This window comes from Protopterus annectens, chromosome 1.part2 (assembly GCF_019279795.1).
Source record: "Protopterus annectens isolate FY-2018-M chromosome 1.part2, PAN1.0, whole genome shotgun sequence".
In the NCBI taxonomy this organism is placed as follows: Eukaryota; Metazoa; Chordata; order Ceratodontiformes; family Protopteridae; genus Protopterus; species Protopterus annectens.
In genome coordinates, this window is record NC_056727.1 from 562,136,389 (window position 1) to 562,158,426 (window position 22,038).

The following is a 22,038-nucleotide window of genomic DNA, read 5'->3' on the forward strand; positions in this document are numbered from 1 at the left end:
AGGTATTAAAATTTTGAACATACTCAGATGAGCATTTTTATGAAAATGTAACATTTTAGTATTAAAATTAACTCTGCAGCAGCAGTTCTTTGGGATAAACTCTTGGCTAGGCTTGTAAGGGCCCCCAGGGCCATTAGCCTAGTAATCTCCTATGATCCTATATGATCCTATAATATATCTGCCTGATTTCTTCAGCAAGCTTCCATATTTATAATATTTAACAAGGCTAGTTCCACTAGAAATCTGATCTTCCTTTTGGACCAGTTCATGTTGCATTGCAACTTTTACTTGGAGACATGTAAGAACCTGTCTGTGCAGCTGTTGCTTATTGCATTTTCAAGGTGTCTTTTTTTTTCCTGGTGCATTGACTATTTTTGCATGTGTAATCTATGATTGAAGATTTCTGGCATGGCAGCATGGCTTTTCTACTGATTCCTCCTGTACTTAATTCATACATTTTTGAGATCAGGTAGTCTGTTATTTTTATCCTTCACCAGACTGTGGGTCAAACCTCACCTCTAGGTCACTGTGATGAATGGGAATGAAGTGGAACAGACAGCTGCCACTGCTGACCCTGATGGCCTGTTTTGTTAGGCTGGAGCCCTAACTTCTATCCTTTGTGTGGAGACATTTGTGCAGACTGGGTGAGCAATGAGCTATGACCCAGGAAGTATATCCACTCCAGGCCCTGGGCAGATGTGCCTGCAGGCTCACCTACTCCTCACAGCCCAATAGTAGTCTTTTTATGCCCCATCCTCTACCAGAGATATGAGAGACCACACCAACTACCATCACAATACCTCCCCTCCTTGAATAGGTGGACTTATCATGCCCTGGCTGTGCTGTCAAATATCAGTCAGAGCTTCTAATGTTACTCTGGTTGCCTTGGTCATAGCCAGGACTTTATCTAGGCCACAGGTGAGGCTTTGGGGCATTGATTTTAATGCATTTCGTCTGTACAGATTTCTTTAGTTCCATCTATAGTGCTTTCCTTCTTCACTATGAGCAAGACAGGATCATGATTTAGTTTTATCAAAAACTTTAACTTCGGGCTGAGAACAATCTTATAATTTTTGCATTCTTACTCTGCAATCCTCAAATATGCTAGTGTTTGCAGTCATTGTGCCTCTGCTGCTTGCTCTCTGGCATTTTCTTTAATCTGCTGATTTTCTGGAATCATCAATATAGTTGAGGTAGGTTAGATGTGGAGTCCCTGTAATGAAGCATTCCTATATTATAAAGGCCAAGAGGTGTAGCAATACAGTACATCCAGTAAAATAAGAATAGTATTGCAGCAGTCAACAAAGCAACTCGCACGTGACACACTTTATTATGTCAAAAGAAAATGTGGAGTAGGGACTTTTGTCCTACCATCAGCAAGGACTTCAGAATCAATTAAAAGCTGAACAACCAGTCAATAAATACTTAAAAAGGCATCAGTTAAACAACACATCTGTAAATTTAAAGGTTCCCAACCAAAAAAGCACACTGCTAAACAGCCAAGCTTTAAATAAAAATATAGGAACATGTAATAAAACCACATTAAATCACTATCAAATAAAATTAACCCTAAAATTTAAAATAGGTTGAAATTAAATGTTTTCATTAATGCCAGGGGGCTGCCCATTGTGCAATCTCAATTGTCATTTCACTTCATTCTTTTCTAATAAAGACTTAAAATCACCACCTTTAGGATTAATCCTAACGTGTTCAAGAATGGCGAATTTAAATGTACAACAGTTTGAACTATTTTTAAGATGTTTAAATAAGGCATTGTTAATGTTGTGTTGCCTCATCTGGTAAGAATGTTCATAAATCCATCTCCTTAGCACCCTCTTGGTTTTACTCACATAAAAAGCAGGGCATCCTGTGCATTTAGCCAGATAAATAACTCCATTGGACTGACAATTTCCTTTAACAAAGTGAACTCTAGAACGAATGTCATTTTCTAATATCAAACTGTCACCTTCGAAGATCATTGAACATTGGCCACATGATCCACATTTTGTAGTACCCTTTCTGTGTGTAGTAATGTTAGATTCATCCCTTTCAAAGCTTTGTTTAATGTTAGGCCCTGTTTTGTACAAAAAAGAAGGAGTGTTTCCTAATAGTTAGTAAATTTTGGGATTACCCTTAAGGATAATACAATTTTTCATAAAAATATCTTTAATCTCTTTGACTTGTGGGCCGTACTCTAAAATTAAAGCCTTCTGATAATTACCATTTTCACTGGCCTTATTGGAATTAATTAAACCAGTCCCTAACAGAGATTTGTATTTCATACCCCACTGAGTCTGTACATATTGCCTGATGCCGTTAACTAATGCAGCTGGATAGCCTCTAGCTATATTCCAACTTTATAATTTTACAGCTCTTTTCATGAGATTTTTCTCTAGATAGTACTCTCCATCTGTCTGTGTTCCTCACGATCATGCTGTTTTCTATGAACTACATGGCTTTATTTTATTGGAATAAATCAGTACTCATCCAGCTTCTTGGATGCTCCAGACCTGGGTAAGCTAGCAGATCTTTTTGATTGTGATTAGGGCATATGATGGTGGTGGCACAACGTTACACTATTATTCTATTTAAGTTGACATTCCTGGCCAATACTTATCTGTTTCTTTTTCTTTGTACTCTACTGTGACCATATGTGATTCATGTATTCTGCCAAGCATTTGTTTTCTCAGTTAATTGAAAGCTACTATTTTATTAACTTTGAGTGTTACGGTCTGGATATAACACATTTCTTCCTTGAAAGAAAAATAGGACTAAATTTCTTTTCTTATGATTTTCACTCAGGCCATCCTTTCATTCTAACATGTTTCAGTAACTGCATTTCTAAGTCAGTATGCAATTATTTTGCTTTTTATTTTCACATTGGAAACTGAAACTGTGGAATTAACCCCACAAATCACTATAATATGCATCACACTTATATGATTGAAGGGCCTGCAAACAATAAGTAATATGCAGACAATGATAAGTAAAAACCCAAACCACATGGAATTTGGACAGCATATGCACACTCCCATCACCGTTTTGCAGCTTAACCAACTTCTATTGCCTTTTTGTCTCAGCATAGGTACCACTAGGCAAACTGACATTTTCTACAGTACAATGTATAAGTAATAGTTACATCTCTGATAGTACAAATGACAGCTCTCCACTCTGACTCTGGCATCAGGTGAGCTGCTAAACAACTACCTGGTCATTCATCTATGACTGCAGTACGCTGTCCTACCAGCAGGTAGCACTGTACTGCAGGTAACTCCAATTCCTAGTCTCATCAGCACGTGGCACTGTACCGCAATCATCTGCATTTCACAGCCCCACTAGAAGATGACACTATTTTGCAATCATGTGCAGTACTTAAGGCAACCATCAGCAGTGTTCTTCAGTCACCTGCAGTTCCTAACCCCACCATCAGGCAGTGCTGGCATCAGTTGTCTGCAGTACCTAGTACTACCACCACGTGACACTGCGCTGCAGCTAAATGTTGTATATATTTCCACCATGTGGCCCTATCCTCCAGCTAACTACAGTACTTAATCCTTCAAACAGGTGAAACTGTACTGTACTGTAGCTGACTTTAAATCCTAGTCCCATTTGTAGGTGGTGCAGTACTGTGGTCACCTGCAATTCATAGCCACACCAGCAGGTGTTGCTTTTCTGTAATTGTAGTACCAAGTCCAATCAGCAGCCAGAGGTCTACTTCTAGAGACTGCAGTACCCAGCCCCACCAGCAGGTTGTGCTTTAGAGCCGGTGCCTGTGGTGCCTAGTGCCACCAGCAGGTGGTGCAGTACTGCAGGTGCCTGCAGTTCCCAGTCACACCTTTACATGGATCAGTGCAGCCGACTGCAGTGGCTAGTCACAGCAGCAAATGGCACTGTGCTGCATCCGATTGAAGTACTTATACTTGTTGCTGGAGCAGTATTGCAGGTTACTAAAGTACCTATACTCACACACAGATGGTGCTGCACTGCAGGTGACTGCAGCACTTAATTACTCCAGCAGATGGGATTGTACCGCAGACAGCTGCAATTTCCAGCCCCACCAGTATGTAGCAATATTTTGCAGTGGCTTAAAGCTCCTAGTCTGATCAAGTGGTGCTGTACTGTAGTCAGATGCAGTACCTATTCCAACCAGCTGGTGGAGCTTTACTGTGGGTGACTACAGTATTTATTTCCAAGAGCAGGTGGCATTGTACTGCTGTCAAGTGCAGTACGCATTCCTACCAACAGGTAGCTTTGTACTGCTGATGGGTGCAGCACCTAATCTCAACAGCAGGGGGAGCTTTACCGCAGTTGCTTGCTGTTTCTAGTCCCACCAACAGATGGCACTGCTCTGCAATCAACTGCAGTACCTAATCCCAGCATCAGGCCGTACTATACTGCTGGTGAGTGCAGTACTTAGTCACACCAGCAGGTAACATTGTACTGCCTGCAACTGCAGTACCTATTCCCACCAGCAGGTGACACTGAATTGCAGCCAACTGCATTTTCTAGTCCCACCAGCTGGTGGCATTGGACTGTTGCCAGCTGTAGTACTTAGTCTAACCAACAAGTGGTGCTGTGACTCCTGACTGAAGTATCTACTTCCAGTGTCAGTGTCTATGACTTTTTGTTTCTAATAGCGTTTTCATGTCAGGGACAATGTATCAGCATAATTGGCCAATGACAGCATTCAATTACTGTATGGATGCCTGACAGAAACATTCATATTGGGCTCTGCCTACCCTCTGACCTAGCACAGCCAGATCATACTTCCTTAAGGCCACTATCTGAACCTTATTGTCATCATTTGTGAAGTTATCATGGCACTGACACTCACCCATCCTGTTGTCATCTGGCCACCTACAAAGAAAATATACATCATTTAATAAATGCCTATATTGAGCAGTGAAGCAGAAAATGACCAGTCATTGTCCATGAATTATTAACTCTGTCATCTGACTACAGTATTTGTGGTGATATTGGCAGTAGCAGACAACAGAAGCAAGGTTAGTGTTACTGGCCATAAATGAGAAAACCAAAGAAACTAAAGTAAAACAGTGTTACAATCAATCAATCAAGGATACCAGCTGAATCTAATTAGTCAATCACCGATTCAAAAATAATTAATTTAAAATATTTTACATTAAATTCATAAAATAACTTGAAAAATAATATTATAAACAAACTACATTAATTGTTTCTTAATTACTTTTTAACCTTCTAGACATTAAAAAAACATTTAATATTTATACTAACATTTAAACCCTGTGGTTTGTCTGCCTATAATCTCATTTTTTTTGCTTTGGAGAAGGTTAGCATTGATTTGAGATGTGGGGCTTCAAAAAAAAAAAATGGAAGAAAGACATTATGGCGGCTGAGATTACAGTAAGACCAACCACTGTGTTTAAATGGTGCTATTAATATTAAATGCCTTTAAAGTCTGAAGGTTGAAAAGTAATTGTTAAGAAAAAAATAAGTTGTTTATAATACTGCTTAACAACAAGTGATTCTATGAATTTAATATAAAATCACTTTATTTTATTAATTATTTTTAGATTGGTGATTGACTAATTACACTACATATAAAAGATTCTTCAGTTTTGAGTCATTGTGAAGAAGTATGCTTATAGAGGATGAAAGTGTCAAAAAGTTGATTTTTTTTCCATTCCAGGTGTTTTGTTGTTGTGATAGAGTTCAATTTGGTACTGTTTACATTTGCAGAGTAGTTAGTATGTTCATTCTTAATTTCTATGCTTCATAATTGGGATGATGACAGGAGATACTGAACAAAGGGAAAATGCCACTAAACGATATGTTTTCTCTAATCAGGTACACCAATAAAGCCATCTTGGAAGCTTTGGTGGCTTTGCAGAATTCAGTGGCCTGATTGACTCAAAGGGTGACGTTCATTGAAGGGTCCCAGGTTCTTTTTGAAGACCCACCAGCTGAAGATCTGGATATTATGATAGTTTTTACTATCCATTCTATTAATCATTAGAAGAGTAGCTCCACGAGTGTTGTTCAGTTAATTCAAACAGGATCCATTAGAACTAGAATTGTGAAAGATGCCTATGCTTTGGAGAAGTAATTTTTTAAGATTCCTGACATTCCCTTTGATATTGGTACTTTCACCTCTTTTAAAATCAAGGAGGCAACAGAAGTAATACTGATATTAAGACTTTATTGGCTATCTATGATAAAAAGTCTAGAAGGACAAATCACAGCCATAAACAAACTATGGACCCCAGCCATAAACAAACTGCATAACAAAAGAAGGAAGCTACTGCAAGACAGAGCAAAGACACAGCAAAATCCCATAAAGGGAAGGCATCTCTGACTAGCACTAGCAAAAAACTACGTTCACTCATAAAAACATCCAAGGCCAACTGTGAGAGAAAAATCGCTAAGGACACTAAAGATAACCATAAGGCCTTCTTCAGCTATGTTAGAAACCTGGGCAGAAACCCTCAGATATACTCAGAGTTAGTTCATAACGACAAAAAATACACTGAACTATTACACTGAACGAATACACTGAGTATTTTTTGTGGCTTTCCCACTGTTATTAAGCTAGCGACTGCATTTCGCCTGTTTTACTGCTACTTTAAGTGATTTCTGCATTTTACACTGTTTATTGCACTTTAAGTTACTAATTGTTGCAAATTGTTTCTGTAGGCTACACACTAAAGTGCGCTAGCCGATTTACAGCATTTATAGCATTTACTGTCTGTTTTTTTCCTTATCTCTGTAATAAAACAAAAAAAATCTCTTGTTTTCCCACTTTACTGAACTGGAGTAGTCCAGTTTCAGAGTTGCTGATCCCTGGGCTTTGTTTTTAGTTCCTGTTACTGATCCATTGCCTTATTAGGAAGGAGGGAAGTTTCTTTGCTTACCAGTGGGAGTGGGAAGCACTGAGCGGCCTTTTTGTCAGATTTGGTGAAGTTTCAGCCAGAAACTAGTAGTCCATTGGTCGTTTTGGGCCAATTCCTAGCTCCCTTCAGCCCCCTGCTATAAAACACGCTAAACTTTACTGCTGATCTAACCAGCATATCCTATAACTGAAAAGTTCATCTCTACTTGATTCCCAAGTAGACTATTCTCTATCTGTAAAGCCTAGCACTTACTCCTACAGTACTTGCACCTTGATAAAGCACTCTTATTATAGATAGTACCCCACCAGCCTAAAACCCACTTCCGGGAGTCCTTTGAAAGTTCTTTATCTACTACTTCTAGTATGTCGAGGGATCAGTTGCTAGTGGCCTCTCCAGCTCAACTGGTGAACCTGGGAATATTGAGGCAATGTTACAATTGCCTCATGTACACAGACAATCCTCTCCTTCTCCCACAAAACACAAATACATGCGAGAGATGCAACTATACGGCCAAACTGGAGGCTGAGCTCTCTCAACATAGGACTGGCAAGACCAGACAGGAGGAGAAGGTAACCACACATAATACATACCCAGTCACACATGGTACCATCACAACTTCAAATCATACACATACTCACACAAAGACATACTGGAGGCTCTGATCAAAATTTACCAAAACAGCAGAGGCCACCAAAGCAGACACCCAAACAACTACCACCTCACGACCCAACACATGCAACACGTAGACCACACAGTCAGAGTGTCAAACAGTCACAGCCCTTAAGGCCAAACAAAATGCCAGACACACTTGTCATTGGTGATTCCATAGTCAGACACACTGACGTCCCGCTCACCAGACTGAGTAAGGAGAAGGTCACAGTAAGCTGCCTGTCGGGCGCTAGAATCCGCCACATAACGCAAGCACTCAGGTCTCTCAACAGCAGGTACAAGTACGACTCAGTCATTGTCCATGCTGGTGTCAACGACCTGAGATGTACCTCCTTGGACTACATGAAAAGGGACATCAAGGAGCTCTCTGATTATGTAGCCCAGGCAGGTATGACCCTGACCTTGAGCAGTATCCTACCTTCACCTAGAATGATGCCACAATACAGTGATAAGATGATCAGCTTTAATAATTGGCTTAAATTCTGGTGTCATTCAAAGGGGATCCAATGTCTGTCTGCCTGGGATGACATGCTGGACAAGCCACGCTGCTTCGCAAGGGATGGCTTGCACCTGTCACCTCTGGGCTTCCGGATATTGGCAAAGGCTCTTGCCACCCCCATAGTGCCTTTTTAGGCAAGGCTCAAATTCTAAACCTACCACCCTAGAACACCAAAAGGAAAAAACTAAGGGTAATGCTGCTCAATGCCAGAAGTCTCAATCTCAAGATGCATGCACTCGAGGCCCTTCTCAATATGGAGAACATCGATGTCTGTGCTGTGACAGAAACCTGGTTCAAGGCTCCTGAGAGCACCCCAGCACTAACAGGTTTCACCTCATATCATGCGTTCCGGCCCCAAAATCCGGACAACACCAAGAAAGGAGGGTGTCCATATTCATAAAGGACACCCACACCTCAAGGTTGGTGGCAACGCCACGATGCATCGGAGACCATCCAGGTGCAATTAACCATAGGCAAGACTGCTCTGCAATTTGTAGCATGTTACAGGCCACCCTCTCAAACTCAGGAACCTCACATGGCCTTCCTGAAAAAATTGGAGGGGATAAATGTATCTCCAAACACCATCATACTAGGTGACTTCAACTACCCTAATATAGACTGGGAACACTACTCAAGCCCGAACACTCTAACCCAAAGATTCCTGGAGTTCATAAACTCAAATGCCATGGAACAACTAGTCACCATCCCCACAAGAGGTGAAAACATACTTGATCTCATCATCACGAACATGGGATCAAAATGTTCAACACCGAAGTATACCCTCACTGGTGAGATCAGATCATAAACTAATCTCGCTGGAGGTCCTCATCCCGCCCCCACCTGAAACAAAAAGACCACAGTGAAAAACTTCTCAAAAGCCGATTTCACACTTCTAAAAACTAGTGTGGTCTCCTTTAAGGCCCCTGAGCCAGTGGTAAACATTACTCAAACCGCTGAATCACTTACAAATGCCTTCTACCAGCACCTACAGGACTGCATGGATCAGGCAATCCCAAACAAAACTAAGACTCTCTGTACCAAAGGCAAGCGTCCAGTCTGGTGGACCCCAGCCATAAACAAGCTCTACAACAAAAGGAGGAAGCTACTACAAGATAGAGCAAAATCCTTGAAAGGTAAGACACCTTTGATCATTATAAGTAAAAAACTAAGAGCTCTCCTAAAATCATCCAAGGCAGATTTTGAGAGAAAAATCGCCAAGGACTCTAAAGACAATCATAAGGCCTTCTTTAGCTATGTTAGAAACCTAGGAGGAAACTCCCAGATATGCTCAGAATTAGTTCAAAATGATGTGAAAATTACTGAACCTACACACATTGCTAACATACTGGCTGACAGGTTCAGTGCAAACTTCTCCCCCCCAAAAGGGGAGATATCTATTCCGGAGGATTGTAGCCCCCCAAACCTCTCCAACGCCCAGGTGAGAACTGCCCTCACTACGGCGAAAAACACAGCATCCATGGGACCGGATGGTGTCCCCGGCTGTGTGCTTCATGAACTCAACGAGGAATTAAACCCACAGTTAGGACAGCTGTTTAATCTTAGCCTCACCTCAGGATACGTGCCAAGGAGTGGCGACGGCGACTGTGGTCCCACTTCATAAGGGCGGTGCCTCCACAGACCCTGGAAATTACCGCCCCATTAGCTTGACAAGCCTTATCTGCAAAGCCATGGAGAGGATCATAATGGAACTCATAAATAAAGACATAGGGAACTTGCAGACTTTGGATCCAACCCAGTTTGGCTTTGTCAAAGGCAGATCCTGCCTCTTAAACTTGGTTGACTTTTTCGAGACAGTCACCAAGGCCATTGATGAGGGAAAGGCAGTCCATACAGCCTACCTCGACCTGGCAAAGGCCTTGACACAATACCCCACTCAGGTATCATCGAAAAACTCATCAGCTTGAATGTAAACCCATACATCACAAGATGGGTTGCAAACTGGCTAAGCGACAGAACCCACAGGGTCAGAGTTGCTGGAGCCATGTCAGACTCAAAGCCTGTCACAAGTGGTGTCCCACAGGGCTCAGTCCTGGGTCCACTCTTGTTCGGCATCTACTTTTCTGAAGTACAAGCAAACACAGGAGGGTTATGGCTGACAAAGTTTGCAGATGACTGCAAACTGGGCCATAGTCGAAAATACATGTGACACAGATATCCTCCAGAAGGGCCTCACAGAAACGGATAACTGGTGCCAGAGCGATGGCCTGAAGTTAAACGCCAAAAGTGCAAAGTCATACCCTTTGGGAAAAACAGGGCTACCCCTAGCTACCATATAGATGGCAATCCACTGAGCACAGAAAAGTCATCAGGGATCTGGGGACCCAAGTTGACAGTAGCCTTCGTTTGACACTCATGTTGCTAAAGTAGTTAGGAAAACCTTCTATATCGCCCACCTGATCATGAAGGGATTCACATCTAGATCAAGGGAGGTCATCGTCCCCTGTACTCATCACTCATTAGACCTATGATTGAGTACAATGCCCGTTCGGAATGTATCTGACCAGACACCTGATGCAGCTTGAAAGGCCCCAAAAGTTCCTCACCAAAAGGATAAAGGGTCTCAAAAATATGTCTTATGCTGCCCGACTGAAAGAACTCCAGCTCTATTCAGTCTCATACCGCTTGCTCAGAGGTGACCTGTGCCTGACATATAAGGCCATGTCAAACCCAGATTTGATGAATATGCTTCACCTCAAAAATCTAGATCCCTCAGAACCACAAGGCGGAGACTTAAACCTTGACACGGTTATAAATAGAACGTGCTGGAGGGACAGATTCATCACCCAGAGACTCCCTATGCTGTGGAACAAAATCCCGGTACATGTGAGGCAGAGCACCTCGCTGGCCTTGTTCAAGAGGAATCTTGACCAATGGATGGGAGATCGCAGATATACCCCAGGGATTACTTCAGTGTCACTGCTTGACAGAGGCACAGAAAAATGATAGGCATAGTTTTTATTCAAACTAAAGGGGTGGCGAAAGCCACATAACTATGGGCTAGGCTTATAAATGCCCTTGGGCAGATAGCCTAGTATGAACCTATGAACCTATGAACCCACAGATATTGCCAACATACTGGCAGACAGGTTCAGTGCAAACTTCTCCCCTCCCTCACCCCCAAAAGAAGAAATAGTTATCCCAGCGGAATGTAACCTCACTGTCATCTCAGATGTCCAGGTGAGAGCCGCTCTCAGGAAAGCTAAAAACACAGCATCTATGGGACCTGACGGTATCCCAGGTTGCATACTATGTAATCTCCAAGAGGAGCTAAACCCGCACATAAAAATGCTGTTTAATCTTAGCCTTACTACAGGATATGTACCTGAACACTGGCGTACAGCAACAGTGGTCCCACTCCACAAAGGAGGCTCCTCTACAGACCCTGGAAACTACTGCCCCATAAGCTTAACCAGCCTGGTCTGCAAAGCTATGGAAAGAATCATTATGGAACTCATAAACAGAAACATCGGGGACCTACAGACACTTGATCCTACCCAGTTCGGCTTTGTAAAGGGCAGATCCTGCCTTTTGAACCTGGTTGACTTTTTTGAAACAGTCACTAGAGCCATTGATGAGGGCAAAGCAGTCCATACAGCCTACCTGGACTTGGCTAAAGCCTTCGACACAATACCCCACTCAGGCATCATAGACAACCTCAACAGCTTAAATGTAAACCCATATGTCACAAGATGGGTTGCAAACTGGCTAAAGGACAGAACCCATAAAGTCAAAATCGCTGGAGCTATGTCAGACTCAAAGCCAGTCACAAGTGGTGTCCCACTGGGCTCTGTCCTGGGACCCCTATTGTTCGGCATTTATTTCTCAGATGTGAAAGCAAACACGGGAGGGTTGTGGCTGACAAAGTTCGCAGATGACTGCAACCTAGGTGCCATAGTCGATACACCAGCTGACACATGCATCCTACAGAAAGGCCTTACTGAGACGGACAACTGGTGCCAAAGTCATGGCCTTAAACTAAATGCCAAAAAATGTATAGTCATCCCCTTTGAGAAAAACAAAGTACCCACAAATTATCACATAGGCAGTAACCCATTGAGTACGGAAAAAGTATTCAGAGACCTGGGGACCCAAGTTGACAGTGACCTCTCATTCGACACCCACGTTGCCAAAGTGGTTAGAAAGACCTTCTACCTTGCCCACCTTATCATGAAGGGATTCACATCCAGATCAAAGGAGTTCATTGTACCCCTATACTCCTCCCTTATCAGGCCCATGATTGAGTACAATGCCCCATTTGGTATGTACCTCACCCGGCACCTGCAGCAGCTGGAGAGACCCCAGAAGTACCTCACCAAGAGGATCAAGGGTCTCCAACATATGTCATATGCTGCCAGACTAAAGAAACTCCAGCTCTATTCAGTAGCATACCGCCTACTCAGAGGTGATCTATGCCTGACGTACAAGGCCATGTCCAATCAGGAATTGATGGACATGCTCCATCTCAAAAAATCCAAATCCATCAGAACCACGAGAGCTAAAGATCTAAACCTCAGCACAAATATGAATAGGACATGCTGGAGGGACAGATTCATAACTCAGAGGCTTCCCACACTCTGGAACAGAATCCAAGTTCATGTTAGGCAGAGCCCCTCACTGACTCTCTTCAAGAGAAATCTTGACGAGTGGATGGGAGATCGTAGGTTTACCCCGGAGGTCATCTCTGTGTCACTACTAGACAGAGGCACAGTAAACTAAATCTATACTTTTGTACCATTACATGGGATGGCGAAAGCCACATACACTATGGCTAGGCTTATAAATGCCCTAGGGCAGATAACCTAGTACTAAACTATGAAACTATGAAACAGATCTATGATAACCTGTACTTGCAAAAATGTACTAGTTTAAGTATAGTCCCTTAAAGGGCTGAAATTTTATAAATGACAAAATGAGATTACAAAGACTGATGACATTTATTTTGAACTTAAAGAGTTTTTTTAAACAACTATGGATTGTAACTGTTGAAAATATTAAACATGATGCTAAAATTAAAATATTGGGAAATGAAATAACTATACTGGATCAAACAATTGTGGACAGTCTTTCTTTTAGAGAATGTATTTCTGAATATGAAGCGGTGTTTGACAATGCTGATAAAGATATTAAAACTATTACAGTTCATAAACAGTGTAAAGCTGAAAGAGACTTAGCTTACAATAAAGGTATTGCCTGCCCTCTGCCTGTGAGTAAAAAGAGTATGACTTCTCCTGATCCTTGGATGTCTACTACATCAATCAATGAAGTCTTTTTTTTTTAGAAGATGACAATGAGTTTCCATCGCTGTCATTCAGTTTATTTGACAGAAAAGGGAGGAGATGGGGTAACAAACAGGAACAACTTAAGTCATGTCCCAAACAACTACTAGCAAAATGAACAAATTATTGTCCAAGGCCAACACGGGCTTAGAAAGGAAAGATAGGAAGAGGTCACAACAGAGGGATGACAAGGGGGCCTTCTGAATTAAAAACGTATAACAACACAGGTGAGATGCAAATTTTAAAGCTTCTAAAGAAACTGATATCGATGAGCCGAAGAGTGTGCCTTCAATAGGACTAACCTTTTTCGTGGTAGGACAGCTGATTTGGCAGAGACTCTACAGCAATTTGTATTATATATAAGGCAGTTAACCTTGGGTATTTTGCTGAACAATGTTGAAATTAATAGTCCTGACTGGTGTAGGCCATCTACTTTTAATCCAGTTACCTCAGCACTACAAACATCTCAGGATGTTTGTGAGAAAGATATTTTGCTATTCTGAAAAATAAATCCCAGTGCAGTTTTTTAATAATTTGACAGAACATGAAAAGGTGGAGCTGAAGAAATTAAGAGAAAATAAGAATATTAGGTTTATGAAGGCAGATAATTGGGGAGTATTAGTAATAATGCATACTAGAGATTCAATATCGTGGTTCAACAGCTATTTAACTGACCGTCAACAAGCAGTGCTCTGGCAAGACCAACTATCCTCCCTTCTACCTGTAACTATAGGAGTCCCTCATGGCTCCATACTTGGTCCTTTGCTATTCTCCTTATTTACAAATCAAATAGCTGCATCATCTCCTTCTGCTTCTATAGTGCAATATGCAGATGACACTACTATCATATGTGCCATCCCTACCTTAAGGGAACTTCAGACAATAACACAGAATAACTTTACTCTGGCTGAAGCATGGTTTTCTAGCATTAAACTTCTACTCAACCCAAAAAAACAAAGCTACTTCTCTTCAGTCCTGGCAGATCTCCTGTACTAAATAATGACTTCTCAATTAACTCCAGGGACAATACTACAATCACTCCAACAACACACACTAAACTCCTAGGTGTAGTAATAGACAACAATCTCAGATTTGACGTACACATAGCCCAAACAATCAAAAAGGTAAACAAAAAGCTTGGTCTCTTGTATAGGAACAGGCAATTCATGACCAGCTATACCAAAGCCACAATTGCAAGAACTCATCTATTATCCACCCTTCTTTATGCTACCCCAATACTGCCTAATCTTCACCATAGCGAACAAAACAAAATGGCATCTTGCTATAGTAAGATTGCCAAGTTTGCTACAGGTGCCTCTAATAGATCCCATCACTGTCTCTCCCTCAAATAGCTCAACTGGATGGAGTTACCCCAACTACTACTTACGACTCCACTCTTCACAGCCCATAAACTGTACTACCTCCCTGACAAAATTCCAACACTACAGGGACTAATACAGGACTACACTACCACTCAAACCTTAAGATCAACAGACCAAAATCTCATAAATGTCATCAAACACAAGAATGAAGCAGGCAAATCACTCTTTGGTTGTACAATAGCAAAAATCTGGAACTCACTCCCAAAGCACATAACTTCTACCAGCTCTGCTTCACTATTTAAGAAACTACTCAAAACCCACTATATTACCAATTGGCTATGCCCATGTGACTCCCCAGGCTAATCCACTTACATTGAAGGGTTGCAAGGATTCTGCCAAATATCACCTCATTACCTTCTACTACCCCTTCTACTTTTATGCCTGCCAAACAATTTTTACTAAAATAATTATTCCTGCAAAACAATGTTTTACTCTGTTGCTATTGATATATATGTCTATGAAGAAATGTTAAATATGGTTCTATATGTACAATTGTATGCCTTATGACTACAGTTTTGTAAAAAAAAAATAAATAAATAAATAAAATGTGTTGTAATTGTTGTATGTGGAGCTTTTTTCCCCGGGCCTCCTCTGAAAATGGACCTGTGTCCAGTCAGACTTTCCCGGTCATCAAATGTAAAATGAAATAAAAATAAATAGAGAATATATTGCTTCTATGAAAGAAGTGCTAGTCAATGAATTTGAATATAGTCTGAATAAACTTACCAAGTTGGTAAAAAAAACTAGGGCTAATTTAGATTCTAACCACTGTTTTAGAGTTGAAAAATACTCCCCAAGGCTTTTATGTGCAATACCAGAAGCTTAAATAATAAATCTATGTACTTGGAGCATGGGGTGCATGGTGAAGACTATGATGTGGTGATTATCACTAAAACATGCTATTCAGGGTTAAACAGGCCTTTACCTATACCAGCATACGATAGCATTCACAGTTATAGGAATTGAATGAGAGTGGTATCCCAGTGTAGATTAAACATAATTTACAATCTTCTTTTAAATGCAAAGGGGTGGACTATAATTATCAATGTAGCCATAAAATAGAATTATAACCCAATTACTGTTGGTTTCTTTTATAGCCCACCAAATCTAAATAAAATGGAGTCGCAGGGATGTAGAAATACTCATCAACTAATTTCAGAACAACTGTGATATAACTGCTGAGAACCTTAATGACTTGAATATTGACTGGAAACGTATGTTATCCTATGGGCAAGTAAAGCATGTAGTTAACAAGAAAGAGATATATGTTGGTTGTAGCAGGGGTTAAAGGAGAAATTAGTGTCAATTCCTTTGCATTAAACCAGAACTGTCAGGCTCTGATCACTTTAGTCTTTCCTGGGAAATAACTGCACTGTTGTGTAATTCATTCAAATATTACTTCAAGAAATGCTTTTTACAGGACAGATTTCTTGAAAATCGACAATTTATTAAGGAACGGAACTGGGAAGAAGGTATGTCTGCTGACAGCACAGCTGACTGTTGGAGTTTGACAACTTTACTGAAGGTATAACAGAAAATCAAATTCCCTTGGTTTCACTTAAACCAGGTAAAGTTAAGTTTAATGGTGGACTAAAGGGCTGGAAAAAAAGAACTATCTTTGGCAAACCTATAAAGGATGGGTTAGTGATTGTCATTATATTAGGTATCAGAAAGCTAGAGAGAGTTTTAGGAAAATTCTGAGTCTTAAAATAACTATGCAGAAGTTGTTCTCTGTCCATATCACAGATACAAAGGCATTTTTAGGCAAATAAGACAGTTTAGAAAATAAAAACAGGTGGGGTCTAATATTGTTCACAGTGACCATTAAGTTTCTGATTTGATGTAGTTGGCTAGTATGTTTCTGGAAAAATGTACCTGTGCTATGTTCTCTAGTAGAGACTTCAGTAATAATAATATCTTTGATGTTCATGAATCATGTTCAGAAATTACTACTAACATTCTAGCTATCATAAAACCCAGTATGGCTGCCAGCTCTGATGGGCTTAATGGCCACTTTCTTTCAAACATTATTGATAGTATTTCAAGCTGCTTGTGGTTTCTATTCCAATAATCTTTAAAAGCTGATGTGTCCCTGATGTATGGAAGAAGGTAATCATGCCAGTCTATAATGGACGTGAAGCAATTTCACTAAATAACTATAGACCAATTAGTCTTACATGTATTCTGTGCAAATGCTTTGAGAGAGTTTTAAAGGAATGACTAAAGAAGAAACTATCAGTAGGAATCAATATCTTTCAACATGAATTTACTGAAAGTCGTCCATGTCTTACTAACATACTGATTTTTTTTTTTATCAACCTGTCCAGGAAGCAGTTGATATGGGCCTTCCTGTGGATATAGTTTATTTTGATTTAGCAAAGGCATTTGACTCTGTGGCTCATAAAGAAATTCTGAAACTGTTGGTTAAGTATCAAGTCAATGGGAGATTTCTGTAAGGGCAGCAAGACCCAGAAATCTCAGCATTAGGAAAGTAAATCGCAGAAGATTTGATTTAGGACAGAGATGTCCAGCAAACTGTGCATGTGTGTGTGTTTGTGCGCATGCGTGTGTGTGTGTGTTTGTGCGTGTGTGTGTGTGTGTGTGTGTGTGTGTGTGTGTGTGTGTGTGTGTGTGTGCGCGTGTTTGTGAGTGCGCGTGTGCGTGTGTTTGTGAGTGTGCGTGTGCGTGTGCGTGTGCGTGTGCGTGTGTGTGTGTGTGTGTGTGGTACTTTGTTCTCTGCCCAGATTTTCACAGAATGTTCAGATTTTTGCCTCATATTTGGTCTGACTCTACATGTTTGATGTTCCACTTCCTCATAAAACTTTTCTGGCAAATCACTGAGAACTGAAGTCCCTAAATAATGACACACATTTGATTTTCAGTTTCAGACTTTTTCCTATCCTTCAAAAAATGCCTGGTAACATTACCTTAGTACAGAGGTCAGAGGATAAATGCCACCCCTCTTAATCCCTCCTGAAACTGATACTGGAGAAAGTGGTCAATTACACTTAATAAATGACAACAATTAGAGTTACAGAGTTCTTTTACTTTAGAAAATGTATGTTAATTCTCTTATTCTTATTCTGTCAGTGTTTCAGGTTAATAGTACCAATATTTTAAGTGTCGCTGACAGTGATTTTCACTAATTATTTCTGCCTTTGTTCCTAATTTATTGAGAACTATGGATGATGACTTTCATGACTGCTGGAGAAAAGGTGGTGAATTTCATTTAATTTATGACAATAATTAGAATTATAGACTTCTTTTACTTCAGAAAATTCATTTTTCTTATTCTGTCAATGTCTCAAGATAAAAATATAAATATTTTAAGTCTCCCTAACCCTGATTATTGCTAATTATTTTTGGATTTGTTCCTGATTTATTGAGAGCTATAGATAGTGACTAAGGTGATGAATTACACTTAATAATTAATGACAGTAATTAGAGATTTAGACTTCTTTTACTTCAGAAAATGTGTATTAATTCACTTTTTTCTTATCCTGTTAATGTCACAAGTTGTTAGAACTAATATTTTAAGTGTTGCTGACCCTGATTGTCCCTAATTATTTCTGAATTTGTCGAGACTGAGGTATAGATGCTGACTGCGGAGTACAGAAAGCAATGGTGAAAGTTAAAATAGGTATTGTAGTGGACAGACTGGGCCTGTATACACACACACACACACGCCACACATATACACCCACATGCACACATATGTGTATGTATGTATATACAATATGTAAAGAGGCATGGCACACACATATATACAGACAGACACACACATGCACAGTTTTTTTTGTTTGTTTTTGTGGGCAAATGGCTTTCAAAGTTTTTGCTGTGAAACTTGAAATATAGTTTCAAATTCAAAACTTTGCAGTAATTGTAAAAGTATAGACTTGTATTGAACAGTGTTTTATGATAATTGGAGCAAGACAGCCAAATAGTGAGATATTGGTACAGTGAAAGCAGGAGAGCGGTGTGATGGATGTCAAGAGGGGTCCTAGGGGAGGCCCAGTCCATTGTACTGCCTAGGGCCCAATTTGACCATGATCCAGCTCTGTGCATACTGACAGGTTTGAACAGTGTTTTATGGTAACTGTGGAGAGAAACACAAGTAACGAGACACTAAAATGGATATTGGGTGAGAACTCTGGGGGAGGGGGATGCATGGGGTCGCACTCCATTACCCTGTGTACAGCCCCATTTGACCATGATTTGGCTCTGCCTGGTGCTAATATTATTTACAGTATTTATGTCAGGATTACCTCTTTCAGAAGGGAAAGGAGTTAATAAGTTTGCAGATGATAATAAAATAAGGGCAGTCATCTCCAATATAACCGATCATTCGAGTATACAAAATCTACTACCCACCCCCAGGGATCCTAACCATAAACCTCTTGTGGCCACACCCCACTCCTATCCAACCAATCTCGTCCTCCTACTCATTAAATGCTAACTACCCAAGCTCACACTTATAGATACTCATTACTTCTAGAAGTACTTAATCAATTTACAAGCTCTATATCCCAACTTACTACAAAACCTTGCAGAACCTCCCCACTAACATCCTCTTAAAGATACCCTACCCCAATTACTTATTTACCTAACCGATCACTATGACTATTACACCCAGATTCAAATACCCACTACTATTCCTCTTAATTGCCATCTTACCATTACTGTCTATAACCTATGTCCTAAATACATATGAACATCTGACCTTGACTAACGTCAGCCAGTCCCTTAAACAATCAACTCTGACAGACCTAACACCTTACCTCTACACCCTCCTATTTAGTGCCAAAGTTTCATCGTTTAGTCCACATTAACTATAACCAACCCAAGAAAACAAAATACACACCCTGTAAATTCCTAAATATCATACACAGGATAAAAAATACTAAACTTTTAGATGGTGGCATCCATCCAAACCCTGGCCCCAACACCACAACCACCACTAACTCTCCTAAACAAAATCCCTCTACTTCTCAAACCGTCACTAAAGCATCAAACTCTCTCCTTATAGCTCACCTCAATATACAGAGCCTAAACAATAAAGTTGCCCACCTCCATGCCCTCTTAGATGTCCACTCCTTCGACATCCTTTGCCTAAAAGCAACCTGGTTAAAACCTGCAACACTGGACAATGAAATCACCCCACCAGGATACAATATCCTGAGATTAGATCAAATAACCAAAAGGGGCGGGGGTGTAGCAATATTATACAAAGCAGAGTTGCAATTAACACCAATAAATGTGCAACCACCTTCTATTAGTAGAACTGAAATCCTTATTTCTAAACTCCAAATCAACACCTATAAATCAATCTATATAATATGCACCTACCTCCCTAATGGTAACAACATAAACACCCTTGAAAATATTCTTTCCTGGCTGTCATCTAACTACCCACAAGAAACCATTATCCTGGCTGACTTCAATATTGACTGGAATACCTGCATCTCAGACAACCAGACTACCCACATAAACCTTTATGTTTATTCTCAAACTATCATCTCCCTCACCAGGATCCATAAACCTAACAACAAAGAAACTACTCTAGACTGGAGACTGATAAATAGTCACCCCCTTTCTTATGAAGCAGGAATCCTTCCTGATGATGTCAGTGACCAGTCACTGACCTACATAATCAGACAAAAGATTAATGCTCATAAACCAACCTTATATAAAACCATTCGGTCCAACAAAAACTTTAATCCTATTAATTTCCAAACTGAACTGAAAGCATGTGACTGGTCACCCCTAAGCTACCTCCAATTAGACAAAGCTGTATCCTACTTTAATGCCAAATTTTTAGAAATCCTGGACCATCATTCCCCATCCCGCTCAATGTGAAATAGGACTAAAACCGCTCCATGGCTAACAAAAGAGACAAGGCACAAAATTATACAAAGACATACAATCTGGGCCAAATGGCAAGCAACTAAAAACCCAGCTGATCATCTAACATTTAGACAGTTGAGAAATGCTACCAAAAAATCTATACTACTAGATAAAAGAAACTTCTACCACAACAACCAGCAAACCCATCAATACAAACTTCAAAAGTTCTGGGCAGGCATTAACAGACTCCTCCACCCTGGTCAGTCCAAAACTCCCACCCCAACAGGATCCACCTATGAAACTCCTAAGCATATTGTTTAATACCTTCTTTACTGAAGCAGTCCAAACTCTTGCCAACTCACTACCTCCTGTTAGCACATGTCTATCATCCTTCTTGATGACTTTAATCCCCTCATTTAATTTTCAACCAGTCCCAGCATCCCTCATCTGCACTCTTCTTCATAAACTAAAACCTTGCACCCCCTCAGCTGACCATCTACCAGCAGAATATCTACAGATAGCTGCAGCAGCAATATCCTTTCCTATTTCCATCCTTATAAATAGAACCATCACTGAAGGAACAATACCATCTATCTGGAAAGTCTCCCACATTATCCCACTGCACAAAGGGGGCAACTCAACTGAACTCTCAAACTACCACCCGTTAGCTCTACTCTCTCCTTTAGCTAAAATTATGGAAAAATGTATCCACCGCCAACTACTAGACCACCTACTGCAAAATAACTTACTAGCTAACTGTCAGCATGGCTTTAGGCCTCACCATAGTACTACCACAGCCCTATTATCCTTTTCTGACTGAAGTAACAATAACCAAAACAATACTTTATCCTCAGCACTCTTTATTGACCTATCAAAAGCCTTTGATATAGTCAGCCATCAACTTCTTTTGAATATCCTTGGTTCTCTCTCACTAGATACACAGGCTTTACAATGGTTTAAATCCTACCTTGAGAATAGGCAACAGGCTGTGCTTTGGGAAAATAATCTATCCTCTCACCTTCCTATTATCCTAGGAGTCCCTCAAGGTTCTATCTTAGGCCCTCTCCTTTTCTCAATTTTCATAAATGATCTCAATCTGATCATTCCTCAAGCTACATGTATCCAATATGCTGATGACTCCACACTAATATGCTCAGCTACCGCTGCACCTCAACTTCAGGCCATTACCCAAACAGTGCTTAACAAAGCAGAAAGGTGGTTCTTACAGCATAGCCTTCTCCTGAATCCTAAAAAAAAAACAACTGTACCTTAATTTGTTACAAATTTACTTATCTGTACCTGAAGTTGCAAATTTTGCTTATATGGAGCTTTTCTCCCCGGGCCACTACTGAAAATGGACTAGCCCGGTCAACAAAGGTAAAATAAAAATAAATAAAATACTACATAGACTAATTTGTTGGTTGAGATCTTGTAATATGACATTTAATGATAAGAAATCTAAAATAGCATATTTTGGT